Consider the following 9,436-nt stretch of genomic DNA (forward strand, 5'->3'; position numbering starts at 1 on the left):
CAGTCACAAAACCTTTGACCTACAATCTGTTCTACCTGAAAGATGTGTTGGTTAGTGGTGGTGTGTAACTTGTGGGAGTGGTCAACTAACAACTGGTCCAACTTGAGGCCCACTGCCAGGAGAGAAAGCCCATGCCTGACACTGTGTGCATGGTGAGGAATCAGAGGCTGGTCAGCCCAGAGACACAGGACAGAACCAAGCATGACTGGCAAAAATGTCAGTGAAATGATCGCTAATGATATTCTGTTTTGCTCATAGATTGGTGTCTAGCCCAACTGCCATCAGAGAGGAGTCATCCAGCAACTGATGAGAGCAGATGGAAACAACCATAGCCAAAACTAGGTGGAGCCAGGGGAACCCCCGAAGAAAAGGGGGAGGAAGGAGTGTAGGAGCCAAAGGACACCAAAAAAACATGGCTCACAGAATCAACTAACATGGGCTCAGTGGAGCTCACAGAAGCTGAAGCAATAAACAAGGATCTTGTATGGGTCTGAGATAGGTTCTCTGGTTGTGTAGCTTGATGTTCCTGTGGGACTCCAAACAGTGTGAATGATGTGGTGTCTGTAACTCTTCTGCTTATGCTTGGGACCCCTTTCCTCTTACTGTGTTATCTTGTTCAGCTTTGATATGAGAACTCGTATCTAATCATATTGTAATTTTTAGGCCATGTTCGTTGGATATCCCTAGGAGGCCCGCTCTTTTTTTAAGGGACACTAAGGAGGAGTGGATCTGAGGGAGGAAGGAGGTAGAGGGAGGGAACTAGGAGGAGAGAAGGGAGGGTAAACTACAGTGAACATATACTGTATGTGGGAAAATTCAAATAAAAAAGACACTTGTGTCATGATACTTCAATAAAAATGGCGAAGCAAAAATTATATAAATAAATTAAAATTAAAAGGATCTTTGACATTTGTTTAAAAGTTAGAGATATAATTTAGGATATATTTTCAAACACATATTGTAAAAATAATTAAAGTTTTTTACACATTTTATTTGGTTAGAACATAATGGCATACTTTAGGAAAAAATAATGTCAAGCATAGCAACATCTACCTGTAAATCCAACAGTAGAGAGAAAGAAAAAAAGAGGGTGCCTGGAACTTGCTGACTAGCCAGGCTAACAGAATCAATGTGCATATAAAAATGAGCTTGAGCACATGTGTGTACACATGCATGTACATACATATATACAAAAATTAATATCAAAATGGAATATATTTCCTTTTGGTTAATACGCATATATATGCTATACAGATATAGATATATGTTCTAACATATATGTACATATATATATATTAGAACCTAGAAATAAAATTATAGAAGAATTCACAGTCAGGTATATGAAATTGCCTCTTCTGGGCTGAGCTCCTGGAGTTAAGTTGAAAAGGAGGAGGGATCATATGAACAAGGAGGGGGTGGCAATAGCATGATGGGGAAAATTACAGGGACAGATCACCCAAGCTAGTTGGAGCTCATGGACTATGGATGACAGAGTGAGAATCTGCATGGGACTGAACTAGACCCTCTGAATGTGGGTGACAGGTATGTTGCTTGAATTGTTGGGGGAGCACTGGCAGTGGCACCAGGACCTATCCTAGGGGCATGAACTGGCTTTTGGAAGCCCATTCTCTCTGGTGGGATACCTTTCTCAGCCTTGAAACAGGGAGGAGGGGCTTGTTCCTGCCTCAACTTGGTAAGCAGACTTTGTTGACTCCCCAGGAAGGCCTTACCCCCTCTGAGGAGTGGATGGGGGTGGGAAGGGGGGAGTCAGAGAGTCTGGAGAAGGGGAGGGAGGAGGAATTGGGGTTAGTATGCAAAATGAAAAATAAATGTTTTAAAATAAAAAAGTGCCTCTTATTCAGTGTCATTGTAGGTGTCCTACATAATTAAAACAAAACAAACAAAAAAGAACTAGGAATTATAAGAATTGGAGGTTGGAGAAATGACTTGGCAGTTAAGATTTCTTACTGCTCTTGCAGAGGACTTGATTTCAATTCCTGGCACCCATATAATGGCATACAACTACATCTAACTCCAGCTCCAGAGGTTCTCATACCCTCTTATGGCCTTTGTGGACATCTCCATGTACATGCACATATATACATGTATATATATATATTATATATATATTCCTATGTAGCACTATAAATAAAAGATCCAGAGAAGGATATTGGGGTTCAAGCTTCAAATTGAAAATGAGAAAAGCAAAGCAGCCAAGCTAGTAGCTCTTACCCCTACCCAGCTGAAATGGCAATCCTTTCTCCACGAGGCACAAAGTTCTGAATTTCTGTCTCTTTACTTTCTCTGCCCAGCGATATCCTCCTGTCTCTACCTCCCTAGTGCTGGGATTAAAGTCACATGATTCCAGGTGCTGAGATCACCTTTGTTGAGCTGTTTCTTTTAGGACTGGATCAATTTCATTGTAGTCAGTATGGCCTTGAACTAATCCTGAGACCTGGGATTAAAGGTGTGTGTCTGTCTTCTGTGACTAACTAGTATGGCTGCTTTGCTATTTTGATCTCCAGTGACTTTAATAAATCATGAACATAATATCATCATACTCATCTGTATGTATATATATGCATGAATAAAATGTTAATAAATATTTTAAAGAGTTGTGTTATAACTGACAAGAGAAAAGTAATATCTCCTTATTTTCAGGCAGTAGGATACCTTGCATAGAAAATCAAGGTACTCTTCACAAGAAAGTTCAGAAACCTTACAGTTGCTCTGGTGGTTTAAATGAGAACTGTCCCTCATAAGATTCAATGTTTGAATACTTGGCCCTAGTTGCTGGCACAGTTTGGAGAGGTTTAGTAGGTATGGCCTTGCTGTAAGGAGAACATGGATAGGGACAGGTTTTGAGATTAAAAGACACATTCCATTTACAGTCAGCTCTCTCTTCTTCTTGCTTGTGGTTCAAGATGTGAGCTCTTAGTTTCTTGTTCCTTGTCACTATGCCTGTCACTTATATCCATGGCTCCATTCCACCATCAGGGACTCTTATCCCTTTGGAACTAGAAGCCAAAATAAGCTCTGCCTTCTTTAAGTTGCCTTGGTCATGGCATTTTAGCCGAACAATAGAAAAGGAACTAGTACAGAAGTTGGTACCAGAGAGTGGGCATTGCTGTGAGGAAACTGTCCACATTGTTTTGGGGAGGAATGTGGAAGATTTTTGGAAAAGCAGATCAACTCTGTAAGCCGAGCTTAGGGGGACATCCCAGTAGTAACCTGGGAGGTAGTAGTGCTAAGAGCAATGTGGTCTGTGAAGGCATTGCTCAAGCATTTTCAGATGTGAACAATATTGGTGACTTGGTTAGAGGCTATTCTTATGTTTTCTAGGCAAGGAATATAGCTGGCTTCTGTCCTTGTCCTAAAAGGCTTTCCAAGGCTACATTTAAAATGCAGGGATTGGGTGGGGTGCTGGGGGGGCCGGAGGGGAGGTAGGGAGTGGATGTTGAGGGGAAGGAGAGGGAGCTGGGACTGACATGGGAAGCAAGCTTGTTTCTAACTTAAATATATAATAAATAAGTGTAAAAATAAATAAAATAAAATGCAGTCATTTCTTTGACAGAGGCAATTTCAAGGCAGCATAATATTAAATTGGTGGTATGATTATTGCTAATAACTTACACAGCTCTACAATGAATAGGAGTAAGTGGGGAAGTCAGAAACACAAAACGTACAGTCTGAGGAGATTAAAAAGCACCAAGGCTTGTGCTGAAGTTAAGGAGTTTAGTGCCCTCAAAGAGAGTCTATTTGTTTGGATCTAGAGTAAAAGGAAGGGTGCCCTCAGGGCAAGACCCTACCCAACTAAGCTTCCAAGCTATGAAGAGGCCTAAGGAGTTTTCTGCGACTAGAAAAGTTAACTGAATAAAAAAGTTGCTGCTAATATGATTGGCATGGAGGGCATCCCAAGCCAGCAGTAGAACTTGGCAGTATCATCTATGTGATGACAGCATTAGAAGCTTAAAGCACAGGAGTGAAAGAGTCATGAATTCACTTTCATCATTTTTGTGTACTCCTGACACCAGGCATCCAGTGGCAAGGGAATCCCAGAATGCAGTCCCTAAGGGGGCAGGTGGCCCCAAGAAGCTACTTCATGAAGCTGTGAATGTGAAGCTTGGGTTTCTGTGGAGACCCCAAGATGCTGGAGATGCCAGAGCCATGAGACTTCTGCCAAGGAGAACTGCACACAGAAAGTAGAACCAGCTCAAGAGAGAGTGATGTTTCACGCAGCAAATCTGAAGGGATGGAAGCATCTCAGACCTTTGACATAGGACATAGAGATACAGGATTTGGAGCTTTACCTGCCGGGTTCTTGCTTTGGTCCCATATTTCCTCATTATGTCCCTATTCCTCCCTTCTGGAATGGCATATTCTGTGCCATTATATATTAGAAATGTATAGTTTGCTTTTTTATTTTATAGGATGGTACAATTAAGACATGGCCTTGAATTTCAAAATAGACTTTGCATTTTTTAACAGTGCTGACCCTGAGAAAGACTGGGAATTCTTGAAGTTGAACTAAATCCATTTTGTATTATGGTAAAGCCATGAGGTCTATGGGAATCAGGGAGTGGAATGTATTGGTCTGAATGAGAAATGCCCCACATGTGCTCTGGTATTTGAACACTTGGTGGGGAATGTGGCAGAAGCAATACCCACTTCTGGTGCTATTGAAAAGTCCCAATTCAGGGCCATCTCATGAACTATGTGGCGCTAGTATTGGCTCCTAGTGTGACAGGCACAGACCTTTCCTGGAGTCAGGTTGCCTTCAAAAAATGAAGCCCTAAGCAGGTGATTAACTGCATTTATAGCTAACAAGTAACCTTGAGCACCTGGCAGAACTAAAAGTCTCTAAAGATCAGAACATGACCTAGAAGAGTGCCTTATGGAACTCAACTACAAGGGTAGTCAATAAAATCTAAAAAATTAACAGCGACCAGCAACACCAGTTATTACCTAGATGTAACTTCCTCTAGTTCCAACTCACTTACCAATATATTTCCCTCACTACCAGTTTAGAGGAACAGGCTCAAGACTCATTGTTGGTCAACCTATAGTAGGAAGACTTGCTTTTTGCTCTGTTGTCTTCAATGGTACTAGGACTGTGAGCACTGGCTTGTCATCCTTGGTGGGTACTTGATCTGGCAATGATGCAGTTTATTAAGTTCTTCAGGACTTATGGGAGAGACTTTGGTTGCTGGCTTTGCTTTCTCAGCTATTGCCATTCATGCCTTTACTCATTCCCTGAATTCTCTGTGCTGCTGAGACCTCATGCTACCTATAGGCAACCCAGATGGTTTGTTCCTCTCCCCTATGACAGGACATGAGCCCTTTCGTGTAACTGTGTCTCATGCAAGTTTGGGATCCTGATTCTCCGGGACTAAGTTCTGAGAGCATCTCACATGTTCTATCACTGAAGTGTTACATGCTGTCCCGATCTCAGACATCCTTACAGAATTAAGGCTGTCACCCCATGCTTAACTATAGCTGAGGAGGTTGAAGCCTCAACCCCTTGCTCTCCCCACTTTTTAACCAAGCATCCAGGTCTTTCCCATTCTACCCTGCTTCTTCAACCTACCTACAGTTTTAGTTTTCCATTTTCCTTGCCAAGACAGATTTAAGTCCACTCTCCTTGCTCTGGATAATTGGACTTGTTTCCTCTCCAATATCAACTTGTACCCTGTGTGATCCATCCAGACAGCTACCAGAGACTGGAAATTCCATACATTCATTTCAGATGAAGTTAAAATAATAAAGCCCACAGCCCACCTCTGTTCCCACCCATGCCACTCACACAGACTCTCTGTACTTCAGCTATGTGGCCTTTTTTTTTTGGACTGTTCCAAGTGCATCAGCTGCCCCGTTTGATGATTTTCTATCATCTTTATGGAGACTCTACTTACTCAAGAGTCTGTCAAGAATTTACTTCAAGAGCTCCTGCTTCTACAGCTTCTCCCAGCTGAAAATGCTGGGATTTGTAGGAGTGGGGTCTAGGATAAGGGCCTAGCTCCACCTGGGATCTTCCCTATGACCCTTTCCCCTGCTTCCTTACAGTCCAAGTTTCTGCAAGACTACCGTCACCCCATCCTACTGCAGACTACTAAACCATTGAGACTGCAAAGCCTGTCGACCAGGAACCTTGCTGAAGGTCAAGCTGACCAGTGCTGGCATGCATAGAAGATCTCAACCTACCCAGCTTCCTTGCTTGTGCCTTCAGTGCACAGCATCACAGGTATTGAAGGCTGGGTATTCCCAGGCCCCAACTGTTTCCTGCTGTCAGCCTTTGCCCTGTCTGTCTCTGGGCCAGTCATCCTCTGTTACTGGCTAACGAAGCTTTGCTGTCTTAGAGTGTCCACCCTCTTGGTGGTCATGGGGAATTCTGACTCTCTTACCACCAAGGCCATTGCCAACAAAAGAAGATTATGAAAGACTAGGGAACTTTTGAAGCTTGACAAAAGTCATTTGGCCGTGAAGCCTATAGTGGCCAGGGAATTAAATTGGTGGCTTAATGGCAGATGTCCCCCCCCACCCCGCCCCGTAAGCTCCAGTATTTGGATACCTGGTTCACTAGTTAGTAGTGGCAGTAGTGGAGTATTTGGAGATTTAGCCTTGCTGAAGAAAGTAAGGTAGTAAGGCAATAGGGGGTGGGCTTTGAGAGTTTATAATCATATTCAATTTAGTTCACTGTCTGCTTCGTACTTGTGGTTTAGGATGTGAGAGCTCTTAGGTTTCTGCTCCTGCCCCATGCCTGCTGATTGCTCTCATGATGGACTCTTAATGTTCTGAAACCATAAGCCAAAATAGATCCTTTGCTCCGTAAGTTGTTTTTTGTCATGGTGTTTTATCAGAGCAACAGAAAATTAACTGATACAGTTGTTAAACATTATTGAAGATGCGAAATAAAATGAAGAGACTTCATTAATTGTAATGTTTGATATTTTATTTATATTTTAGATTTTATATACAAATTTTTATATAAAAAATTATCCAGCACAATGCCCACCTGCCACCATGCTCTCTGCCATGATGATAATGGATTAAACCTCTCAAACTGTAAACAAGCCGCAATTAACTGCTTCCTTTCATAGGAGATGCTTTGGTCATGGTGTTTCTTCACTGCAATGGAACAGTAGCTAAAACAATATATAAACACATAAATATATAAATACAACCTACTGAGTGTTGCTTGCGTGTGTGTAACTTCTCAGAGCTGACTGACCACTTTTATCAGATAACCAACTAGGGGAGTCATTCTTGACATAGGCTAATTCTTCCTCTCTCAATATTCACTAGGAGCATATAGTTCTTTGTCTAGGGGCAATATGCCTATGGTATTTCCCAATTCTGCCTTGGCATGTCTATTGGCATTGTCATCATTCAGTTCTTGTTCAGGCAGCCATATTGAGAAAGTATCATGGGTATAGTTTCCCTGTCATTTCTAGGAGACACAATCTCGTAGCAGACTTCCTGTTCTGATTCATACAGACTTTCTACCCTTCCTCCTCAATGCTCCCTCAGCCTTAGGTGCAGGAGTTGTGTCGTAGATGTACCCATTGAGACTTGGCTCCCTACAACTGGCCGATCTCTGTATCATGACCTTTGATGGTTTTCTGTAATGGTCTCCATTTGCTAAAAAGAGAAGCTTCTTTGAAGAGGGGTGAGAGCTACACTTATCTGAAAATTTCATGATTCCTTTTTTTTTTTTTTTTGCTTTACAGTTGAATAGTATTTCACGGTGTGCACGTACCACACTTTCATTATCTGTTCATCTGTTGAGGACATTTAGGCATTTAGAGTGGCAAAAAAATAAGGACCAGTTCATTGATCTTCATGTCATCTTTGCCCAGGGCATGGTAATCTTCTTATTATTGTTCCAATTTCAATAAATGTGCAAGCAGTCACAGGCACAGTGTTTTAAAATAAATTAGTCTCTCTCAAAATGTCATGCATTGAAGATAATTCTATTCCTAATCTCAGCACAGTGTTAACATTGAACTGGAAGAGCTGATCCTAAAATTTGTATAAAAGAGCCCAAAGCCAAGAATATCCAAGAGAAAATGTGAATGAAAAACAGAGTTGCATATCCTACCAGATATAAAGGTTTTTAATAAAATCATATTGATTGTCATTATTTATTATTGGTTAAAGCTATGATGAATAGACCAATTCAGCTGAACTTTAAAATAGCTGTTAGGACTGAGGGGATTCAGTTTGTAAACTGCTTGTCATGAAAGCATGAGTATCTATTGAAAATCTCAAAACATAATTATAAAAGGATCGTTTTCTGGGACTAAACATGTTCAAAACCTTTAGATCTGAGAATACTGAATTTTTGAGGCTATGGTACAAGGGGATTCTCATACTCTCATAATTAATTTGAATTAATATAACCACTCAGTTCAATCTGGAAGTATCTGATAAATTAGAAAATGGGAAACACATCAATCTAGTGATTCCATTTCCAGGAAAGCACACTAGAGAAAAATCTAAAACATATGCACAAAGAAGCATCAGTGTCAGTTTTTGAAGGACTTTTCATAGCATTGAGAAATTGGGAACTGAAGAAATATAGAAAAATATTTCCTGATCATCAAAAGTGTGACACTAAAATGAATGAAGTATAGCTACATTGATTCTCATGAATAAATTTCGTAATGTTGAGCAGCAAAAGTGAATTCTAGAAGGATAAACAGAAAATGATATTTATAAAATTTTTAAGTAAATCTACCAGTTCAAAAGGAGGGTCTCTGAATTACAGTAGTTTGATTTATGGCTTTTCAATTCTATGAAGAAATCACAGCTAAGTTTTAACTTTTGATTGAACCTTTTCCCAGCATGGTAATATGTGGTCTGATGCTTGGTTACAATGCTGTAGTAAGCCATTGCCCCCAGTCACTGGTATGATCACCATAGAAAATCACGGATACTGAATGAAGTACTGTGTGGCTAACCTGTGATATTTATGGGTTGTGTCACTAAATGCAATTTTAGTTACACCATTGTCTGTCTTTCTGTTTTCAGTATTTTGGAGGCAGTGAGTGGTTTTATTTTTAAAATGATATCACACTATGTATCCTTGAATTCACAGTCCTCTTTCCAAGCACTGGGATTACACTAAACCCTGGCTTCAACTTATTTTTAAAGTTAAAAAAGAAACCTGCCAACTTCTCACTGTATATATCCCATGCTTGTCAATTCCACTGTGTTGGTTTCCCCAGTACTGGGATTTTACATATGTGACATCAAACTGAGCTGTTGCTCAGTTAATAATGTCTTTATCTGGGCATAATCTCCTCAAAGAATATCCATAGTGTAAAGGAGTTGAGTCTATAACTGAAGCTATCGAAGGGACAAGAGAGTAGAGAAGGCTACAACTCTGAAACCCAAAGAAATGATGGAAGCTTCTTTCTTACCAGCTAATTCCCAC

General features: G+C 40.7%; 1 non-coding gene across 1 annotated transcript; it reads right to left on the reverse strand.

Annotated features, from left to right (window-relative positions):
* Positions 1-7,811: 7,811 nt before the first annotated feature.
* LOC121135273 lies at positions 7,812-7,917 on the reverse strand. The gene has a single exon (XR_005872466.1). It is a non-coding gene; the product is annotated as a U6 spliceosomal RNA (small nuclear RNA).
* Positions 7,918-9,436: the final 1,519 nt, after the last annotated feature.

The sequence above is a fragment of the Mesocricetus auratus genome, unplaced genomic scaffold, assembly GCF_017639785.1.
Source record: "Mesocricetus auratus isolate SY011 unplaced genomic scaffold, BCM_Maur_2.0 Super-Scaffold_100033, whole genome shotgun sequence".
Taxonomy (NCBI): domain Eukaryota; kingdom Metazoa; phylum Chordata; class Mammalia; order Rodentia; family Cricetidae; genus Mesocricetus; species Mesocricetus auratus.